The sequence below is a fragment of the Adiantum capillus-veneris genome, chromosome 19 (assembly GCF_014529385.1).
Source record: "Adiantum capillus-veneris isolate H3 chromosome 19, ASM1452938v2, whole genome shotgun sequence".
NCBI classification, from domain to species: Eukaryota; Viridiplantae; Streptophyta; class Polypodiopsida; order Polypodiales; family Pteridaceae; genus Adiantum; species Adiantum capillus-veneris.
Window position 1 is genome coordinate 78658651 of NC_140949.1, and position 6363 is coordinate 78665013.

General features: G+C 41.9%; 1 pseudogene; it reads right to left on the minus strand.

Moving 5' to 3' along the window:
- Positions 1 to 428: 428 nt before the first annotated feature.
- On the minus strand, positions 429 to 2505 carry LOC147434286 (uncharacterized; annotated as a pseudogene).
- Between the last annotated feature and the right edge of the window lie 3858 nt (positions 2506 to 6363).

The following is a 6363-nucleotide window of genomic DNA, read 5'->3' on the forward strand; positions in this document are numbered from 1 at the left end:
ACAGCTTGGTTATGAAAGGATCTATGGTTGGAGTGAATGTTGGTTAGCCATTTTTTCTTAATTCATGGGGAAAGGTATTGATAAGCCTTTTAAAGGGCTTGAGATGCTCCAAAATGGGCTGCCACAAGGGCGTGCATTTGCCCCTTCCATATGCTTATGGAAGACCCAGATGCGCGCCCTTGTGGCAGCCCATTTTGGGGCCTCCCAAGCCCTTTTGTAGGCATATCAATAACTTTCCCCATGATTTAATGCAAGTTGGCTGGCTAACATGCTTTCCAACCCAGCATGCATAAAAAACTGCATGATTCACTAAGCACGGGTGCTTCTCATAAACACATTGGAAGCCAAACATATAACAAATTCAAAAGCTTGCAAGTAAGAGAGAGTCATAGACACCAAAAAGTAGATTCATTAAGGAAATCAATGCTTTACATGATATCCGGCTTGTGCTTTAGGATCTTTCGAATTACAATTTTTTGGCGCTTGGCCTTTTGGGGTGGCTCCCTGTTAAGCAAAGTGGTTGTAACTTCTTGGGTGTCATTAACCCCTACAACTTGGTTCATACCGACATGGGCGATGAGGTGCCCGCGAAAGTTGACGCCGAAAGTGGATATTGCAAAATTTTTCTTTACAAGCACTACAAGGTTGGCCGATTGGGCAAGGGTTGTTAAGCACAAGGCCTTGGAGAGTGAACGGAGGGCAAAAATGTTGTAGCGTTGTGAGCGGGATGAAAACACACACAGCGCCTCTATAACGACCCGACACACACTCTTGGAATGATACACACACACACACACACTATGGGGCACCACTCGGCTTAGACAACACACCTGGCCGAGACAGGGAACACACCTCTGGAGTGAGATGAGAGAGACTATCCACTTGCCCACTCCACACACACACACACACACACACACACACACACAAAACTCAACTCAAAAGAGGATAATTTCTGATGTTTAGATACAATTGAGCTTGGACCAACACCAATGGGGCAAATAGTTTACACAGTATTGAGGAAATACACCAGATACAACCACAAAGTTAAGCAGAGGCTTCACTCACCGGAGAAAATTACACAGAAAAACAGCAAAAAATCTGTGAGGAATTTGGCAAAATGGACAGCGCCATTGCGTCCGGAACGCCCAAAAATCCCAGTCTACAATGTCAAAGTGCTCAAATCCGACCTCGGATGAGCAGTTTAGGGCCAAAAAATGCTCCAAAAACAGCAAAAAACACACTTGCGGATGTTCCTCCTCTCTTCTCCACGTTTATTCTGGTCTTCTCTCAGTTTTTTCAGTTCCCACACTTAGCTTTATTAGTTGGGCACCCTTGGCCTTTTAGATGACCTCAAACGGACCCCGAACAGGCCAAAAACTGACCTCGCAGTGCATAGTTGTCACCTTTTTGCATCATCCGCACACCTGGCACTCATTTCTTTTCAATAATGCGTCTCGCAATCACGTGAAGTGGCCCCGAAAAGTGGTCCTAATGATGACCTTTCTGCATAACTCTCACAAGAAAACACCCACGTTGTGTCCGTCCTCATCCGCGTACAAATATTGACCCCGTTCGCCCTCCTGACGCCACTAGATGCCATCTGACGCACCTGCTTACCTCATGTCGTCGGCCCGCGGATAGCTTCCTCGAGAAGTTTTACGCGCTATAAACTCCTCATTATTGTAGAAAAAACATACTGGTACTGGTGATAGTGAAAATCGATGCACTATGTACATGCTGTCCTACCTGTACACATGTGGGCCCCACGTAACCACCTGGCTCTGGAAAATGGGCAATTCTGTATTTGATGCACCATGCATGCGTATGTACATATGCGCAATCCCTTGCTCCAAAAATCTCCTGACAGCGTCTATTGGGGGAGTAGTCGGCATGCACAAACACCACGTCACCAGTTGGAAGTGTGCCGAGGTAGTGAGAAGGTGCTGCTTGAGGTCCAAACGCCGTCCTCCTCCCCCCTGACCGTTGCACCTAGGCGTCAACCTCCAAAACATCCTATAAAACATAGGATTTGTGAGAACTATGGAAAAAAATTAGTTATAACATTAAGAAAATCAATTGTAACAATCAACTTTAAGTGAGCATCTATACCTCTTGTCTACGATCCTCCTCATCAGCATCCGGGTGCAAGTAAAGATCCACACTTGACTTCCCCTTTGGATCAAGCAAAACAGGTGTTGTAGCAGGTGACGGTGAATCCACTCTTGGCTGTTTAGCCAAACACATGGCTTGCACGGCCACAAACTCCTCCTCAGAGACCTTGGCTTGCTCGGCCGCTGCCACCTCGGCTTGTGCGATCGCCACTGCGTGCGCCACAGTATTCCCCATGGGCAGTAGGAGATCATCATCATGGGAGGTGGTGGTATCAACCTCAAACTTGCCATGGGCATCGAGGATGGCGAAACACTCATCCATGCGAAGCTCAAAGGATTTCTCAAGATCATGTAAAAACACAAACTCCTCCCCACCCACTGAATAATATGCCATAAATGATTAAATTATTTTTTAACGATCAATAAGCCAATGGTATAAAGCAAGAAAAGGCTATTGTTTGATAGATATATCGATTGGTATATGTCTCTTTCTCTCATTACTCTCTATCTCTCACTGTCTCTCTAGCCACTTACACACACACATATACACTTTCTAGCTACTTACATACACACTCTCTCTAGCTTATAGACACTCTCTCTATCTACACACCCTTTTTCTAGTTTGCAACCACTTCCTCTCTCTAGATTGCAATCACACCATGGTTTGTAAAAGTAGTTGTAGCTATTAAATCTAGGCAATTTAAAGCTAACATCATCAGTGAGGCTATTGACTAGATTGAGCCACAAAATGTAGTCCAAGTAATCACAAACAAAGCTAAAAATTATCAGCAACATGGTGTATTTTGGAGGATTGATATCCCAATATTTATACCCTTGGATATAACATGAATAGTCTTAATTTGGTGTTACAAGATTGCTATAAAAGTGGTGATACTAAATGGTTGAAAATAATTTTAGACAACACTAAAAAAACACTACAAGATGTTGTGTGGACAGTGGCACCACCAAAGGGGCACCTAAGCCCACAAAGGGAGTCTAAACATTCTAGAGCGTGAGTGTGGTCATTGACATTGTGAGACTTTGCTACATCACCTTTGAATGTTGAATCCCAAAGTGGCAAGGGAAAGGGTATAAAAAATTCAATAGGACTCAAATGGTGGTTTGCCTCTAACATATCCACCTTCGTTGAGTGGAAATATAATTTCTATACTTTATCAAAATCCAGAGTTGTGCCTATGATTAGGGAGCACTTTCTTGGTAGTAATTCAAGAATGCAAGGGTATTGGGGTAGATGAGGCTGCCAAGCACCTTAGAGATTTCTAGGCAAGATGCCATCAAACATGAGACTAGCTATCTCCATGATGAATCTCCCAACCCTAACTTTGATATAAGCATAGTGCATGCAAATCATTTAGGTGATAAAAAACAACTTTAAATCTTTAGATATATGATGATGAGGTGTATCAAGGGCAATCCATCCCGGTAGTAGAATGATTATCTAATCAACTCACCTCCAACACATCATCAAGGGAAGCTCCTAGTTAGACCTTACAATGCTAGGATAGACCCAAGAACATGTCCTATACCTCTTTAAGGAAAGATTCTACCCAAACTCAATGGCGCTAGGCTAGACCACATAAGAGGAGGAAAACTAATCTATGCATGTAACCATAAATTGAGGTGCATGAGGGGCAATCATTCATCAAAGTCTCTCGTGTATCTACAATCAAAACACATGTAGCCCATGTTCATAACAAAAATTGTATATGAAGAAAAAAATGTAAACCACTACGAGAGCTTTACCTCGTTAAGCTAGTGCCACTAGTCTCAATAGTCTCTCGTTCTCTCTCTCTCTCTCTCTCTCTCTCTCTCTCTCTCTCTCTCTCTCTCTCTCTCTCTCTCTCTCTCTCTCTCTCTCTCTCTCTCTCTCCCCCCCCCCCCCTTCCTTGAGCTCCAAAAGAGAAATTGGGCTATATTTTTACCCATATCTTTTTGTTGATTGTGATAATGAATGCCCACAACACACTCCTACAAAACATGCTCAAGGTAGCCTAGCCCATATATTGTAGCACGTGGATACGTTGGATTCAAATGAGATTGAACACTCACAAGCTCATGGTGTAGAGTCTCATAACCCCCACTCTCAAGATAGGAGAAACTAGCAAGGTCTAAATACGCTTTTGCAGCATCTCTCTACTAGCGGAACCTCTCAAGAATATCCTACATCCTTGGGGGGGGGGGGGGGGGGGGGGGGGGGGCTCTTTATACATTTTATGGATACGAATAAAAATATCCCTCTTTCTTCATAGACCTTAAACTTATTCAATAAATTTAGTTGAAATTACCATTTTTTAAGTGTAAATCTATAACTAATATGAACTATAATATACCCTCCTTTCAAATGCATGTGATACACCTACATATCTACTATAAGGTGCACTACCTGGGCCTAGAAATCACTTTGTATCTCCACCCGGTCCTTTTGATCGAGCTATATGGGCTTTTCCCTCACTATTCCGAGCCCTCTCATACCATGTTAAGAACAATGCAGTATGGGATTGATTATCGTAAAAAAGAATGCCAAGATAAAGAAAAAAAATAGAGGCACAACTCAAACTATGTATTCATCAATAACCTCAAACTTTGTCACAACAACAATACACACACATCCCCTTATATAGCATCTTTTGCCAAACAGGAACCCAAACTACTATAGACATTCATAACTTCCACTTACAGAATGCCGTACTTTTTTGCAATTAAATGAAACCATTTAAGGGCCAATAACCCATTACAAAGCAAATATTTGTTTAAATTCCCCATCAAACACATGGGGAGTCACCAACTCAACCACTTCCTCAACCAAATACTCTACCTTTTACATTGGACATTTGGAAAAGGTTTTGATAAGACTCCCTACACTCCACTTGTATACTACTGTATACACTCTGGAAACATGTCATTTGAAAAAGTCTTCGATAAGACTCTCTATCCTCCACTTGTATACTACTGTATACACTCCGGGACATGTCATCTAGTTGTTCTTCTAATGGTGTTAGGTTAGACCAGAAAGACAATCTCTAAAGATCCTATGATTGAGCTCTAGCTCTAGTGTACTAGTACTTTGATTTTTGTTTTCTGTTGAGATTTCAAGCTCAAATGTACTACCCTTAGATGATTATCAATAAAAATCATCATCTGGTGCACCTTGATGGATATGCATATTTCACCAATGAAACTATGGTTGGACTACACCAACCCAGTCTACCTATAAGAGTGATGGCACACTTATCCATCCAACCACTTCACTAGTGGTCCACTCTAAACCATTGTGCTAGTTTCCTTTTATGTTTTATTTCCCTTTTATGTTTTGTAGACCTCTTATCTTGAGTAAGTGAAGAAGAAGAAGTGGAAGGTTTACATAAATATGTGTGTATTTGTGCACGCGCGCTCGTGTGTGTGTGTGTGTGTGTGTGTGTGCATGTGCATGTGCATGCACGTGCTTGCAAGAGCTCAAGCTTTCTCCTTCTCTATCTCTTAACATGATATTAGAGCTTGGTTGTGTCTGAGGATCTTGGAGCACCAAGCGAGAGTAGTAAAAGAATCAATCTCCAAATTCCCAGTAGGCATTGTCAAATGATCTCCAATTGAGGTGCTTCTTTTTGGAGATTGTGCATCTCAGGTTTTTGTAGAGTCCTTTGGACTAAGTCTGTGTAGCCAAATTTCCATTCTAGGCGCATTTCAGCTGTGTTTTGGAGTTGAAATGTGTTTGCATGCAGAAACACTAAGGTTCACGACTCTATGGATCTTTATTTTGGTGGTGCAGATAGTTTTGTTTTGGTTGCAATGCCCATAAATATTTCTTAGTATTGTGAAACAAGTATAGTATGCATACTATGTCTACAAGTGGTAGTTTATATTTTTAGTAGGCTACTCAAAGACTTAGTGAAGTGCTAAAAAATTTCATCAAACAATGATGCACTTAACCAGATTGTTAGCGAGAAGCTAGACAAGAACAACTTCCATGCTTGGAAGATTAGAATGACCAAAATTTTCTTATGGGTAAAGTTTTTTGGGAGTACATTCATGTAGAGCATGAGCTACCCGTCTCTCCAAAATCCCTAGGCAAAAAGGTAGGATCAAAATCCCCATCCTAGTAGCTAGCCATGGGAAGCAAATCCCTAGTTTCATTGCCCCATACCTTAGAGTTGTAGCTCTAGGGAGAGGTGGTTGTGCCCCTAAAATGGGAGTGGATTGTTTTATTGAGATTCCCCTTGGTCATTGGTCATTC